Source organism: Dermacentor albipictus, chromosome 4, assembly GCF_038994185.2.
Source record: "Dermacentor albipictus isolate Rhodes 1998 colony chromosome 4, USDA_Dalb.pri_finalv2, whole genome shotgun sequence".
NCBI lineage: Eukaryota > Metazoa > Arthropoda > Arachnida > Ixodida > Ixodidae > Dermacentor > Dermacentor albipictus.
This window is the reverse complement of record NC_091824.1, coordinates 144,994,983-145,011,863: the sequence shown is the minus strand read 5'-3', so window position 1 is coordinate 145,011,863 and position 16,881 is coordinate 144,994,983. Positions and strand designations below refer to the sequence as shown.

Genomic DNA, 16,881 nt, shown 5'->3' with positions numbered 1-16,881 from the left:
ATACGTGCGTTGAGGATTCAACGTCATTACATTCCCACTCGCACAGTCAACAGCATTGTTCTCTCGCTGCTTCTCTCCTTCTCCATGAATAAGTAAGGAGGCTCGAGCGAAGCTTGCGTGAACAACGCGCAGTCGTGGCCAGAAAGCACGTAAAGAAGTAGTGCGGTGCTCGCTCGCTTCCCGGGCAACGACCAGGGCGTCCGACGCTCGACTTTTCCTTTCGGCGATGCGCCTTTGGCCGCAGCCGTGAAAGTGCGACGCGGCTGCTGTTCGCACTGACGATGCGGGTGGCGAGAAGGCGCAGATGCGGAATGCGTTGCGGCACCAAACGGTGGAAGCCCCGCCGCCATACATACGCGTGGTGCATGGTACTCTGCGCTGACTGCCGTTGGCTTTCGAGTGAAACCGTGGCGGGATTCTTTTCCCTCGGAGGCGGTCACGGCGGCAGGGGAGCGCCCCGGCAAGACGCACCCGCGCCCGGCGCTCGAAACTCGAGAAGGAGGAGGCCTTACTAAAACAAATACCGCATCGTCTCGCTTTGTAACGCGCGCACGTTGAAAAGCACCCCCTTTCTACACGAAAGGCAAAAGATGTTTCCATTTTGAAACGCGACGTAGCCCGCAAAATGCGGTTCTCCTTGAACGGCGCACGCTTACTTGGCCCTGTGGAATTTAAAACAAAAAGTACTGGAAGAACATGCACCGGATCTTTCAGCGAACACTTTCAATTTTCTTTTTAATTTCATGAGGCAGATAGCACAATTCCAGTCCATGAGCTGGTCTCCTTGAAGAGGCGGATATTACTTGCACAAAAAATTGAAGTGCAGGATCGGCTAATTAGCAAAAAAATCACTTATTAAGTTTTGAGCTAATTAACGTTTGGCACATATTACGTGGGTATCTTTCAGTTACAGTGCCGATTGGGTTACACAGTTTTCTACCAGCCAATAATAACAGGTACTTATCGCGTAATGCGAGTAGCAATAGCAACCACGCGCCGTTACAGCAAGTGTTTCCTGCCATTTTCCCGGAAGAAATGTTGCGGATTTCTTCGTTATATTAATTACAGTTAGCGTTAGGTTCACAGCTTTAGTGTTAGGCTAAAATGCATTTGCAAATGATGGTGAAACTGTGACCTATCAAACCTTCTGCTTGCCGCGGAACAGAGACGTTAAGGCAGTGCCTTAATTAGGTCAAATTTGACGCCATCAACACCAATTCCGGAATTAGCTCGAATTGGGTGCCGGAATTGCAGGTTATGCGTACTTTCCGCTTTCGCACATCTGTGGTAATTTGTTATTTCCTTGTTCCGGTGGAATGCGCGAATTCAGACCTCATCAGGGCATCAAGCGGAGCCTTCATATCGAGGCCTACGATCGGGTCGTGCTTGCAGTATAGAATGCGCCATGTCGTCGTCGTCGTCGTTGTTGTTGTTGTTGTTGTTGTATTTGCTGTTGCTGTTGTTGTTGTTTCATTTTGGCGCTCTGCTGACTCGACCAGGCTATATGGACGCTCGTCGTAGACCTGAAAACACGGCAACGCAGCGGCACCTTGGCCTCTAGACGGGAAGGGCATCACCAAAAAAAAAAAATTTAAATAAACCGTTGTTCTTTCCTCGCTGCGGTGCCGGTCGTGCTCTCGTTTTCCCGTTTCTCGCCCCGTCGTCCCAACAACACGAAGCAGCCGGAACAACGACGAGCGAACGAAGGGGAGAGAACAGGCCACAGAGGACGACGCGCGCGCACTTCGCCGCTGCCTCGTGGAGAGTCCAGACGTAGCCGTTGCTTCATGCCGGGCGCCACTGACGAAATTGCTCCACACGGCGGCTAACGAGTTTGGATCCCACTTTCCATTCCTCTCTACAACCTCGGCGCTATGGCCCCACCGCTGCGCGGTTTTGTTTCCACGTGGGTTTACTCTGTTTGGCGGCTTAGGACGGGCGACTTTTGTTTCCCTCCTCCCCGACGGGAATTTGTTATCTTGGGTGCCTCGGCCAAGCGCGCCCCGCGCGCAGCGAGCTGCGGAGGCCTAATGATGGGCGCTTCGAGTGAGAGAGAGAGAAAAAAGAAGGTAAAAAAAGGTACGGCAGCCTCTGTAATTTGGCCCACCTTTCCGGAACGAGCTGTACTTACTTACTCGGGAACGCACGTCTCTATGGAGGCGAGAGCTCCGCTACCCTGATGTTCCGGAGCGACTCTCTAAAGCGCCAGCCACCCATCCAGGCACGCACAAACACACACGCACGACGTATACCATTCCTTCCTGGCTTTTACCACGCTAGCCTTGCTTTTTTGTTGGTTTGTTTTTGTTTGTTTTCTTCTATTAGGCCGCTGGGACCTGAGAAAACGGTGGCGCGTCGCGTGCGATGATGGCTGGTCTCCGCACGGCCACCCGAGAAAGCTTTCTCTCAAAACGGTCCGCGAGGCACGGTCGAAAAAGCACTGCGACGACGGCTGCTGCTATTTCTCAAGAGTGAGCTCCGTGGCTGTCTTCGGCGAAATCGAGAACGGGAAATTGTTTCTGCTTCTTCATTTGGACTCCCTCATTTTGCTTTTATTTAGTTTTGTGTTTTTGTGTGTAAGTTTGTTTTGGCACAGGGGCTACGCACCTGCCGTGCGCTTAAAGTGCCGCATCGTTGTCAGTAGGGGCGGCTTATTTACGCGCGATATTTACAACCGCTGTGTACGAATGCTATAGCGACTGCAGACGCTAAAAGAAACTGCTGTAGATATAGTCAACATGGCTATGGTAGGTTAACATGACTATGGTGTGAGCTCTGTGTAGCATGACGAATGCAGCGAGATTTGAGCATCCCGCCATTAAAGCTGGAGCGCGAGTTGGTATAAAGGCAGATGACGTCCCCGGATTCTGGCTCATAATCACTAAGTATCGCTGATAGCTTAGCTATCAACACCGAATTATGTTTACGAACACAAAAGAAAACGCTCTGTGCGGTAGTTCTCTTACAGTTATTCAGAGTATAGTATAAACACCATTATATTACGAGTATCAGATAAAACTCCTTGTTCCACGAGATTGAAGGCGCGCCTACATGCTCTATTTCCGCAATATCTGCAGACGCATTCTTTATAACACACATAAAACACGCTTCTCATCTTATAAAGTGGAAAGCCTTAGCCAGGTTTTCATGGAGAAACGAACAAAAAAAAAAGAAAGCCAAGTGTTCAGACAACTCACGTGCGCTCTGTACAAAAACCTAAAGAAAAGTGCCAGAGCGTAATCCCTGTGTCTGGTTTTTGAAATAACAAAAAGAGATCGAAAACAAAGAAAGAAAAATGACCTGTCCCTGAAATGCGCAACATACGTGAACAGTGAGAAGGTGCACGCGTTGACGGCGGAAGTAGGCAGCAATCCGTTCGAACGCGCACCGATCTCTCCGAGACAAGGAGGGGGACGACCTTTTGTCGTCGCCAGATCTAGCGGAGGCCGGAGGTCGGCGCTCCCGACTCGAAAATGACCTGGCCACGCCAGTGCGAGGGGCCGCCCACAGCCCACGCATCGGCCGATGCGGCGGTGATTACAACCGGCGGGGGAAAAAAGAAAACGAACAAACGGCGGCGGCGGCGGCGACGTCTTCGATCGTTTTGGTCGTGTTCTTTTGCCGCGACTAAGAATATGTCGCTTGCCGATTGGCACACTCGCCGATTGGCCGGCGGGAGTTGTCGTCCGCCAGGATCAAACCCTGTGACGCCAGTGAGAGTGAAATTGGAGTGGTAGCGAAAGGCGGCCAGCAGCCATTTCTCCGGGGCGACCTCTGGTGGCTGCGACGTGATAAGGACGGGCGCGCCACGCCTCGAATTTGAAGACGACTCGGCCCCGCCGTGGACCAACCACGAAACTACGGTGGCTAAACGAAAGTCAGCGTGCTCTGCTGGCATCGGAAGGGATCTAAAAAGCTTAGCGTTCGAGAGGAGCAGACGTCTCCGGAAAAAAAGCGCATTCTGTTAGGGCTATACTCGGCTTAACAAGAACCGGCTTCGGCTTCTCCTAATACTGACGAAAAATAGCGTGCATCGCCCTTGAATCCCCTGAAATGACACTGTAATCCCTGCAGATGAGAATCCCGGCCTTTTCACCACGCCGTCGAGAAAATAAACTTGAAAGCTTATTAGATTGTTATTGCTGTTTGTGGGCGTTGTGTTGGTTTTTACATGTTTGTCTTGCACAGTCTCCTGTGTTTACGAGAGGTCCAGTCGGCTTTTTGCAATGTTCTTAAAGAGCTTAGTGAGGCTTTAGAAATCAAGTTATTTTAATTTCGTTCTCCATATACGCAATAAGGCGCTCGTCAGGTCGAAGCGACTCGCTCTTGATTTGCGCGTTAGCAGCCAGCTTCGAATAAACGTGACTATCGAAAATTTCAAGTTTATATATGCCTGCATATGTGCGTTGGTTTTTAGGTCCTGTCAGCACATACGACTGCAGTGATGGATTTTATAACCTGGGACCTAAGTTTTCAGTGTCGGTTGAAGAAACCACTGAAGCTAAACAGAGAATGATTCTTCTTATTTGGACAAATAATTGGGACATTATTATCAGATCTTGAACAGAAATTTGCGTCCACGGTGCTCCCAATAATTTTTTCTTGCAGTCGCAATGCCCGTTGTTTGTTATTCACAAACGACGGGAATGGGACATGGTTTTCTCACGTTTGCAGGAACCGTGCAAAAGCCTGACATTTCCTCGCAAATGTGTTCTGAAATAATTTTCAGGGAAAAGCGTCCGCCGTCAGTTAAACAGATTTTATAAGCAGTGTCACGAACATTACAGGCTGTATAGTGCGGTAAAGTATATTTGTAATGTCACGCAATAAATATAAGGGAAACGTGTCAATAGGAAGGTGGGAACACAAAGGCGACGCTTCTGGGGCCAAAAAAAGCAGCGTCTCTATATATGCCCAAGGGAACCTCAATTTCTATTTGCGACGTTGCACAGGCACAATTGCATAGGTTCACCTAGCAGCAAGCAAAGTACGCTGAAAAACGTTATTTAGAATAAGATTATTGCGCTGTAGAGCACACGATCTGTAATAAAGAGACAGTTCAATAAAGCAAGCAATATTTTTATGGTTGTTTTAAATTGATAATAAATAAATTCGTTTCATCCAAGTCCAGGTTTACAGCGAACAACAATGTGAGATAGGATGCATGTTGTTTCCAATGTAGCAATCCTCTTCTCTAGGCCTTGGCCTGGTACAACCTCCCATGCACGCATGCACGCGACTTAGTAAGGCTTAGTAAGACTTAGTAACTGGGGCTGGTGTAAGGTAAAGATTTCTTTCAATCAATTTTGTTCATTTCGTATCATCTACCGTTCCCAATCGGTCGATGCCGGCAACAACGTGGGCGATGCGCCACTCGGACCACTGTCGAAACACCAAAAAGGAATATCATTGGAATAGAACCGTTACATTATACCAGCCTTTGGTAGGTGCATCCCTTTTCTTTTTTTCTGCATTCCGTATTTGCGCTGCACGATTTCTAAACTATTCGTCGCCTGGCTTTTCAAAGCACTTTGGTTCCCTCGATTGTGGGTGTAATAGCGCAAAGTGCGAACTTCTCTCTTCCTCTTTCGATCCCTTTCCCCCTTCCCCACTGCATGGTAGTCTACGGGGCTCAGCTTGGTTAACCTCTCTGCCTTTCCCTTATTACTTTTCTCCCTCTCTCTTTGGGGCGTGGGCAGCTTTGTCTGAGCAAGTGAAATTGCGGGTGAGAAGCGACGTACTTCCTCTCCGTACGCGCGTCGCGCGCACCTGGCCAAGCGAGCGGGTTGCGGCGAGTCCTGCGAACAACCTGCAGCCGGCGGCGCGTGCCGATGGCCCCGGCGCAGAGCCGCCGTGCGTGGGAGGGCGACGCCGCCGTGCCCGCCGGGCCTCGACCGCCGGTGTGAGTGAACGCGCGGAGGAGGCAGCTGCTGTTTGCCGCCGCTTTCGCTGCTGCTGCTGCTGCTGCTGCCACGAGGCAGCGACCTGATGGTCCCGTGAACCGTCGCTTCCCCTTCCTAGACTATCTCGTTCCTCCCAGTGCTCCGGGGTGACGATGGTTCCGCGAGTCGCTGTCGTCTGCGCTGCACTGTCGATGAAGTCACGTGGGTAGACCGTAAAATGACGTGTGTGCGTGTGTATACGGCTACGCATGGCCACTTTCTATATATATATATTTTATCGGTCTCCAGTTTATTGCAGGACAAATGTCGGGCTTCCACCTTCTCTACGACGGCTTGTCTTCACGGCGCGTCGTCTGGAAGGACTGTTGGCCCCGAGATAAATGAGTTGCTTCTGGCTGGTAGAACAGATGCGCGGGACATCTGTGGAGAAAGATTCCGGAAGGCAGTTGGTTGGGATTTCTTGCTTAGTTCTGCCTTTCTCTGTCTGCCATTCCGCTTTATATATTGAGGACGCCAATATCCTGCACAATCTACTGTCGAAAACTTAACAGGGCTACGACCGGTGCTATGGTGTCGTGAACGTCCGATACGTTATTCAAGTGCGACGATCACTTTTACACAAAATTTCGCTCGCGATAACTTTGCAACTTGTGCGTATTGGCGTGCAACACTTCCCTACAAGAAACCACCGGGCTTCCTCCTTTTCGTCTGGTCTACGGACGCGACGTCACCACTATGCTCGACGTGATGCTCCTATCAACCTCGTCTCAACCTACCGCACCAGATACAGACGCCTTTGTTCAGCGTGCCGAAGCGGCGCGGCACCTTGCGCGGCAACGAATTCTATTCCGACAAAGTCAAGATGCTCGTCGATACAACATATGCCATCGAGACGTCACATACAACCCGGGAGATCTTGTATGGGTTTGGACCCCTATACGTCAATGAGGCCGGTCAGAAAAATTATTGCGCCGATACTTTGGACCCTACATAGTTTTGCGTCGTCTAAGTCCTGTCAACTACGAAGTTATTCCCGCCGACACTTCGCACCACTCCCGTAGACCACGTTCCTCTGACATTGTTCACGTTACCAGGATGAAGCCTTACCATTCGCGCTGACTCTCATCCACAAACTTTGTGATGCGGCCCCTGTCGTCTCGTCCGTTGTCTTTCTCATTTCTTTTATTTTTTTCCTTGTGGCATTTAACCTCTCCCCAAATTTATTTATTTATTTATTTATTTATTTATTTATTTATTTATTTATTTATTTATTTATTTATTTATTTATTTATTTATTTATTTATTTATTTATTTATTTATTTATTTATTTATTTATTTATTTTGGAGGGAGGGGTAATGGCACGCACTAGTTACGCTGGAAGTCGAGGAAGCAGAAGTGTGCATGGTAGCTGCTGCCAACACGAACTGTAAACGGCCGTTCGCTTAGAACTGACTGACTGGCTTTTCCTCTCGTGACAATATAATGCAGAGCGTGTTGCCAAGGGCAGGCGGCTCATACACGCTGCTGTTCCTTCCCTGTAGCACGCAAGCGTACGGATACAGCGGAAAGCCGCAGCACTCCCGAGTCAGTATAGTCGAAAGAACAATTTTGCCCTCTTCTCGGAACTGAACCTAGTAGTCCTGCCAAATAAGTTAACAGTATGATGTCTGGCTAGATGGTCGTCATCGCGAGAGTGATCTTTATTAATAAACTGAAATATACTGAGAACGAAAATTCTGCAAGTTTTTCGCATGTTAGATACAGAAAAAAAAAAAGGAGCTGTTATTGTTTCGGTGATCAAAACCGGATTCACCTGCAAGACTCTCTAGCTGCCGCTGCACCAAATGTGATGGCCCCAAGAACATTGCAGATTACCATCTAGACGCGGCTGGTTGTGGTTAGCAAATTGGGCGCCACCCAACTATCTGCTATCGTTGGAGGGCTTAGGGGACTTATGCTGCCTTTCAGATTCCCATCATGGTCTTTTGCAATATCGACGCCCGGGGCTTCGATATCCGACTGCCGCCGACGCTCCTCCAGCTTTTTCTCTGAGCTTAGTTGTGTAAAATGACGTCCGCTTTTCCACACTCACGGCTCAAAGAACGTGCCCTCTACCTCAACAGACTTTCTCTTGTACCAGGTTCCAACTCTACGTCAGCCGCCGGCTCTCCGTGCCCGTTGCGGGCTGCATGAACTAAAGCAACAGACGGAAAAAGAACAAAGAAGGACTCCAGAAGAAATAATTCTACGCGGAGTCTGCCGCTCACGCAGTTCCGCCGACCTTCGCGTTAAACGACGCGAAAGGAACGTAAGCCCAGAAAGAGCAGCGTGCCTCCTTTCAATTGACCATCCCGTATAAAGCGAGCCCTACTTCTGTATATTGATCGCAGCACATTCGGCGGCCGCTCACGGTGAAATGCACTTACCCTAACCGGCGTCGCGGTTCGAATATCGACCCCACATTTGCTCGCTCCTGGGCTGCAGACAGAGTGCGCTCTGGAACGTCGACCACACTCCACTGCACACCAGAGCAGTTCAAGGTCAGGATATCCAATACCGAAAAAAAGAAGTAAAGGAAGACAAGAAAAAAAGGAGGGCGGGTTGGGGAGGAAATGTCGCCGACAGAGAGACCCGCTGCTTCTGGTCTACGCACGCCGTCCTACCCAAGTATAATGGAGAGCAATTCGGCAGTCTGTGTGCGCCTCTGGCTAATGCTGGCACTCCTTAAAGGCTATTGCGCAAATCGGTGGCCGGCAATTATGCACACCCCAGTCAAGCGTCTCCGTCACACTGCGACGCAATTCTTACGGATCGCTCTTCAGGCACTGCGCCTTTTTCGAGACTGCTCGGGGCGCATGCTTGGCGCATCCTTCACGAGCGACCCGCGTCGCCGTCTTTCAAGGGGCGCAGGCGCCCTAGTTAGTGAAGCGGCGGTGATTGACGGATAGGTTTATAAGTGGCTGTTAGGGGCGAGTTTCGGTGACGCTCGCTCTCTTGATTTCTTGCGATGTTGAGAGAGAGAGAGAGAAAATGATAAAAGGAAGGTAGGGAGGTTAACCAGGACTGAGCCCGGTTGGCTACCCTACACTGGGAAAAGGGAAAGGGGGACGGAAAGATGAAAAGAAGAGAAAGTCCACTGGAGATATCAGTCGGTCACTCAGTCCGAATCACAGGCGCTCACTCAATCCGGTCGCTTTCAAATATCGCAGCAGCGCTTTTGTGGCCTTTTGTAGCTGCGATATGCGAGGCCATGGTCCCAAGATCTTCTTCAAGGTGAACGGCTTCCCATCCAGCTGATTGAGAGCTGTGCAGAGGTCTTGCCTTTCGTTTTCATAAGATGGGCAGTAGCACAGTAGGTGTTCTATGGTTTCCTCGACACCGCAGGCATTGCACTTGGCGCTATCAGCCATTCCAATCAGAAATGCATAAGCATTTGTGAATGCGACTCCCAAGCGTAAGCGGCACAGCACTGTTTCCTCATTTCGCGGAAGACCTGGTAACAGCCGCGGTTGCATAGAGGGATCGAGAGAATGCAAGCGATGGTGAGTGAATTCAGATGTGTGCCACTTCTCCAATGTCAAAGAGTGCGCTAGCTTGCCTAAGTGTTGGGCTGCGTCGGTCCGCGATAAAGGTATTGAAACAAGGGTTGCTCCTTCGTGTGCTTTTCTAGCAGCTTCGTCAGCGAGGTCGTTGCCGGAGATACCGCAATGACCAGGCAGCCACTGAAACACGACGTCGTGTCCTTTCGCGATCATGAGATGGTGCATTTCTCGTATCTCCGACACGAGTTGTTCACATGACCCGTGACGAAGAGATGCCAGAAGACATTGTAAGGCCGCCTTGGAATCGCAGAATATAGCCCACCGATTTGCGATGTTGAGGGTGCGTAAACGTGCGGTTCACCTAAGTTTACATATACCGAAACGTCCTGCGGCGAAAGTTTGCAAGTGGCGCGTGAAAGCAAATATAAAATATATCGTCTAACTTATATGTATGGCTGACTGCGTTCACTTGAAGTCGCAAGAAATGAGGATCAAGGGCAACTACACAGGGTGTCCCACGTAACCTGAACCAAAAATTTTAATGTCACCGCCCAAGCACTCCGTACAGGTCAACCTACGAAGCTGAAACGTGCGGCCTCAGTGTTTATCACTGGGTTAATCCCAACGGTTCACTAAACGACGGCTTGGTAGGCTGCCGGATCCTTGGTACGCAGTTGCTGCTTGCGCTCGGCTGCACGAGCCTGTTCTTGTGTCCGAGCTGCAGCATCGGCACAGTGTAGACGAGCTCGTTCCCGGTTCTGCTCGCGGCGTTGCTAGTCGACGGCTGCCTGCTCCTCGGGAGAAAGTACGACGCGTGGCCTACGCATTTCGGAGCCGGAGATAAACTGCTGCGCGCACGCTCGGTTGCGACAGAAAGCAACGACGTCTCCACTGGCACAGCCAATTGCGCCTCCCTTTCTCTCTCTCTTTTCTTTACCGCATGAGCGTGACGTTGTGCCGGAGGAGTTTTCGGCGTACAGCTGACAGACGGACGGACAAATCAACTAGCTATATACAGCTTCGCTGTAAAATATGCAAATGCCACGTAGCTGGACAGAACCAAGGTAATCTTGTTTGCCGTCGCTTTGAGATACTCAGATATTTTTCATATCGTCTAATTAAATAATGAATCTTAATTAATTATCCAACTTCTCAAATTTTATGATTAGATTAAAAGTGTCAATGACAAAATTGTACAGCAGCAAGAAAAACTCCCGATACAACTTCCTGTTGCTAAATACGTGCTACACAATAATGTTCTTCTGACCGTGAAAGAAGCCCACGAAAACAGGCAAAGTGCCTCGAGCGGCCAGTCGCGCGGCAATTTTTGGGGCCTGCTTTCACGCTCGGCAAAAACACATATATGTAGCACGTACTGAGCAGCAGAAAGCTGTATCGGGAGTTTTTCTTATTTTCCCCGACAATTTCCTCATTGAAACGTTTGATCGAATTACAATATTTGTAAGGATAATTGATTAATTAAGACTATCTCATTAGGTAGAAGAAAAAAAATAGTCTGATTATCTCCAAACGACGGCAAACACCATTAACTTGGTTCTGCCCAGCTACGTGTAATTTGCATACCTTTAATGTTTTGCTGAAGTTACGTGGAACACCCTGTATCTAATAACGAAAGCGCTTGCGTCTATGCCTTGGTAGGTAGGTACGTGCCCACACCGGCAGGGAGGCAGACACGGGGCCCTATTTTTTAGCGATCCGCTTCATTTTTCATTATTCATTTATTATTATCATGCGCACCTAGCACCTAGCAGCCGATCGCTTTAATAACAGGAGTGTAGGAAGCAGTGACGAAGGGTGAAAAAAAAAAGAATTCATCAGCCCTTCCCCTCTGTGAAGAAGGAAGAGCAGCAAAGTTGTGGTGTGGTGCACCTCAACCGACGCCTCTCTCTCTCTCTCTCTCTCTCTCTCTCTATATATATATATATATATATATATATATATATATATATATATATATATATATATATTCTTATTGTTACAAACATGGGGCTATCCGTTTCCCTTGTTTCCCTTCCGTACAAGCCCGTGTATATTGACAGCAGACATGAATTCCACGATATCTCCATCTTAATTGTTTGTGAACTACGAAATTGTGGAAAGTAGATGAAACTCGGCGGTAATGTTAGAATCGTCTTGGTAGCTAACTGTCAAACTGTCATGTAATATTTTTCGGGATAGTTTCGATAGAACAAGAGTTATAGCCGTTTTCTGTAGCCATACTCCCTCCGTAGAAGGCCATGTATTGACAGCAGACGGGAATACTGTAACGTTTACGACTTCACTGTGAACTAACTGATTATGACCAGTGAATGAAACTCGGCCTAATGATAGAGTCGTCTTAGCGGCCAATTTTGGTATAAACTTTTTAAGTATACCTATATTATTTTGAGAGGTATACAGAGCAAACTGGAGGCGAAATTTTTTTTTGTGTGTCGACGCGACGCATAGGCGGACGGACATCCCCGCCGGAAGGTAGCTATACACAGCGTCGCTGTAAAATGTGAACTGAAAGTTGTCGTTGTGAAATGTAGCCGCTGGTCTAAGTTTTGTCCGCCAAGAAAGGGAGCATCAGTGTGGCGCCTCGAGGGAATGCACAGGCGTCAGCAACATCTTCAAATCTACAAGAGTAAAATACACAAATTTAGCTGACTGCCTGCACTAATAAAAAGTTGGCAGTCACTCTAGCATACACTAAAGGGTATGAAGGCGAAAGTCTGTGTGCTCGCGAGGCATTCATGAAATTACGCGGCATTCTCATTCGAACGCAGTGTCACTTCCTGTTATTTGTTTTCTCCCACCAAAGTTCAGGAGTTCGAGTGCCTTAACGCTGTCTTAGTTAACCGTGCCTTAATTAACTTCGCCTTAACTAACATCAAAGTTCGTCGGTTCGACTCCCACGAATGATCGTTGGTTCGACCATCAATTTTGGCGCCAGCCTCGAATCAATCGTTAGCATTTGTCAGGTCTAAATGTAATTTTAAATCTCGATTGAAGGATGGGGGGCAATCTCATTTCTTTCTCGCGCAGCTGAAACGCAGGCTTGGCTCATTCATCTTTGGCGTCGCCCACCGCTTTCAGCGGGGCGAAGCGCCTACATTTCGGCGGCGAGTAGGAGTAGGATTGCTCGTACGGCGCCGCCACAGGATGCCCGCGCCTGCCCGCGCCGAGGACTACGAAACTACAAGATAAACTTGCCGCGCTAGTGACGTGACCTTCACGTAAACGTGACGTCACCGCAGCGCCGTCCGCCGCGAGTGGGCGTCGCGGGCGCAGCCGCCCACCGGGCCGGCTCAGTGGCGTCCTCCTGCGGCGGCGCTCGCAACGAGCCACTCATTCGGCCGGTGGTCGTATCGCGTGGTGGATGTAGCTGTGTGACGCTCCCGAGGTGCCCCCTCCTCCACCGCTCGATCGGAAGGAAAACAAGGAGACGCGTCGTTTTTCACAATCGCGTGGTGCGCTCTGAGACACGCTGTGCCGCCCGTCGCCGTCGGGGCATGTGGCGCGTCTCTTCGGACCCCTTGGATATTACCACTCTGGATACCTGACATGACCCAGGGAGAAAGGAAGGTGAGTGTCTTGTCCGCGCTGCAAAAGTGTTCGTCGTGGCTTCGCGCTACGTGGTTGGCGCTGCGCGGCTTTCAAAGACCGCGTGCGCGTAGTGCTGGTTAAACGCGGCCTCGATGGCTCCTTAACTCGTTTTGCAATGTTCAACAGAATCTAGCAGTTCTTTCGTTGTTCTTGGTGTCTTTTTAGTTTCTTGAGTTCAGCATTTCTGTCCGCGGGTGTAGTCGTTTTGCTCGTCTTAATGCCACTTCACCTTTAAAGACTATTTCTGACGTCGTGTCGGGCCTGACAGTTGCGCGTTTAATTTTGGGACTCGGTATTCAGGTTATTTTCTCTGCCGTTGCTCTCGATTAATGCGCGCAGAACCGTTATTTCCGCCATATCTCTACTGGCACATGCTGGCAAAACTAATGGAGGCAGTAAGTGTCGACGCTCGCTTTACCGTATTGTTCAGTGTAAATGATGGCTCTACTGCCTCTCTCCAAAACATGTTATGCAAATAAGCATCGTCCTAAGCGCGTTCCGCGAACTAGAAATCGCGCAGTTTCTTCGTGTAGGCAGCGAGTTTTGGCTCCATCGCCTGAACACTACTCCTAATACCACAATTTCATTCTTTAATGTAAACAAGTGCACAGATGTGATAGTTTTTGAATCACGTGGGGATCACGTGCATGAATTGTGGAAAACGCGAAGCACGGTGTCGTTTACCGAGCACAGCATGAACTACAACAGCGTATGCGCGCGCGTTAACCAACCGTTAAGGCAGCGCAGCTGGTAAAAATTAACCGAGAGCCCACCTTCGCCGCAGCTCTCGTAACACAGATGTTACTTTGGGCCGTTGAAACCTATCAATCAGTCAGCTACAGCTTCAGTCAAACCTACTTTCGAGGTTGTGAACTATCTTCTTCCTTCCACTATATACGTCATCGCTTTTGGGGAAGCCGTGTTTTACGAGTTGCCGCTCTATACCGCCCTCTGTCAGAGCCATTTCGTGGTATCATTCCGACGTATATGGCATCTAATTGTATTTCGTTCTTTTACTTGCCTTCTTTATTTATCTCTTTCTTTCTTTCTTTCTTTCTTTCTTTCTTTCTTTCTTTCTTTCTTTCTTTCTTTCGTTGCGTTCGTCATCGATCGTGGTGACTCGTTCTGTAGGGGAAGTAGCACATTGTCAAATTTAATACTCTCTCTTAAGAGAGCGTCTAAATTGTTTGCAATTAGCGCACCGAAATGCGCTCCATTTTCATTTACGGTGTGCACACGCAGTCTTTGTCAAAAAGTGTTAGTGCTACTGGGCGAGGAGGTTGCTATCACGTGGCAGAAAGCAACTGATGGATTCACGGGGTCGCTATATACGTCACTGAATAACACTGCGACTAGAGATACGTCGTGCAGTGGAGTGCGCCGAATTAATGTCGACCGCCTGGGGTTCTTCGACGTGCTCCTAAAGGCCGGTGCACAATCGTTTTCGCGCTCTGGCCCCTATCGAAACGCTTGCCGGCATCGAGCCCCCGACCTCGTGCTTATAGCGGTGGAACTCCGTGCCCACTTCGGTGCTCACTGAATCGTAAAGTACCTCTCTCTGATCTCTCGGTCCTCGCAGGGACCAAATACCTACGGTGCACCACCCCATTCAACACACCCATTACTCCCATATCCGTAATGTCATCTGAACATTGGGGAGCCCATATAAAAACCCCTTTGTTTTTACCTATAATATGGTTCTGGCGCCATGTGATATACGGGAGTGAGTGAAAACTTTATTCAAGATGTCCGGCGATTTGGTCGGGGTGGAGCCGTAAGCGCCCCAGCCTAGGTGACGACCTCGAGTCCTTGGACACGGGCGGCTTCCTCAGCGTGTCGGACGGCCCACAGTCGATAGGCGAGGTCGTGGCTGTGCAGGGCCTCCCATCGCTCCATGTGGATGCCCATACGTTCATATATCTATATCAAACATGTCCCAACGATATATGGAAGCATATATCTTTTTTGTTTTTAATAGTATCCCGATGTGTTGATATGGGCCATGTTTCATATTATATAAGGGAATACATGGAGTTTATATCCAATCACCACGTTCGTATGTGAACTTTGGATATGGGTCTATATGGCTTTTTCGGTAGGGTAGGTCCGGCCCCAGTGGTTCTGAAACTCAATAATGCAAAAAAAAAAGACTGCGTCTCACACATACTGTTATTCATAGTTGCCGCCGCAAATACCTCGAACATTCATGGCTGACGTGCTAAAATGTCGCGGATTAAATGAACACACTTTATATTATTCGACTATATTTAGCTGGCTTTCTAGCATAGCTGCAGCGCTCAAAGCCTGGCACCTTTGCGCGTCAAATAATGAAGGTTTTAAACGTATGGGTCATGTTTGCCAGCGCGGGTAATGTGATTTACAGAACATCGCATAGATGTATTGCATGTAACGTCACGGATGCCTTCTTGGAGTGCCGCTCATTGCTTCCATAGCGTAGCGGCGGGAATAAGCTGGATAGTGTGGCATTCCAATACACTGGCCGTAGCATCGAGGAAACTATTAATGCACGAGACACAGAAGATCGGACCTACTGTTCCGGTTACGTCAGGCACGTATCGCGTACGCGCCCTTCGACGCTGCGGCGGCAATGGGCCATTCCCACGGCAGTACAGAAATGGGCATCCCTCAAAGGGGTCATCCGTCCAAACCAGCGTGCGAGGTCCATTCGGTTGACAGGTTCGCGCATTCATCCGGCATTTATGCGAGCTGCCCCTTCTCTGCGCTGTCTCGCGAACGTCGCATTTGTCGGGCGACGAGCCTCGGATGAGCATGATGGATGGGGCTGGCGAATCCAGCCAGCCGCAGCCATCTGCGATCCCTTGTATTCGTCTACGTGTGCAGTGCGCACGTCCGCTTACGCCGAAAGCGGCAGACGATCGGCGGCGCACAGACACGGATGACTCGGCGGGGGCTCTTCCAGCGTCCTGTGTGGCGTCCGCGCCTTGCGTCATCTTTGAGACTTCGTGGCTTCCGCAGCCGTCGCGACAATAACACCTAGCAGCTGGGAACGATCCTTCGTGAATTATAGGCGCCTCCATGTACTCAAGCGATTCCTTACTGTGCAGCAGCCTTTATCTCTCTTTGCGTCGTGTCATTGTTACCTGGCACTTGTTTTTTACGGGTCATTTTGACACTCCTGCCTAATATCGTCCACTTGCAGGCTATTATTATTATTATTATTATTATTATTATTATTATTATTATTATTATTATTATTATTATTATTATTGTTGTTGTTGTTGTTGTTGTTGTTGTTGTTGTTGTTGTTGTTGTTGTTCTTCTTCTTCTTCTTCTTCTTCGAAACCAATGAACACTAGAGAGAGAGAGAGAGAGAAAAGGAAGCAAGCTAGCAGCCGCCTCATGGATAGGAAAGCACATATATCCATTATACATCGGCACTACAAGCAAGAGTAGAGTCCAATATATAGCTGAAAAGAATTGTATAACAGCTGAAAACGTGAGGCCTCTATCGAGTTTAAGCTAGATCTTTGAGCAATAATAATTCGCTGTCTTATTCTTCTTATTAGAAAACATCCATGGGCACGTACAGGACAGGGGGATGTATTGTTACGTTTGGTTTATCGCGTGTTTGTTGTGTTAGTTTTAGTCGTTTCCAAAGAAACGAGACTAACCATGCGCTGGCTGCGTAGTGTGACGTTTCGTCTTGCGGAATTCGGTTTCCCTCTCGCATTTTCTGTTTGTAGCGACGCTGTGGTCACTATTCATCTGTACCAGCGACCGTTTCCGCTGCTTGGCAGGTTTGTCGACACGTGTATGCCACCCTTGGATAAATGCTGCTGTCTTC

General features: G+C 49.0%; 1 protein-coding gene across 4 annotated transcripts in view; it reads left to right on the top strand.

The window, feature by feature from the left end:
• Positions 1–16,881, top strand: part of rols (rolling pebbles) — a 284,667-nt gene that overhangs the window by 14,577 nt on the left and 253,209 nt on the right. For 2 of the 4 annotated variants that reach the window (XM_065432124.1, XM_065432121.1), the window contains exon 1: positions 12,788–13,034. The exons of the other annotated variants lie outside the window; for them this stretch is intronic. The gene's annotated coding sequence lies outside the window, so the exon portion shown is untranslated. Of the gene's footprint in view, positions 1–12,787; positions 13,035–16,881 lie in introns of those variants that run through there. 4 annotated transcript variants of the gene reach the window in all.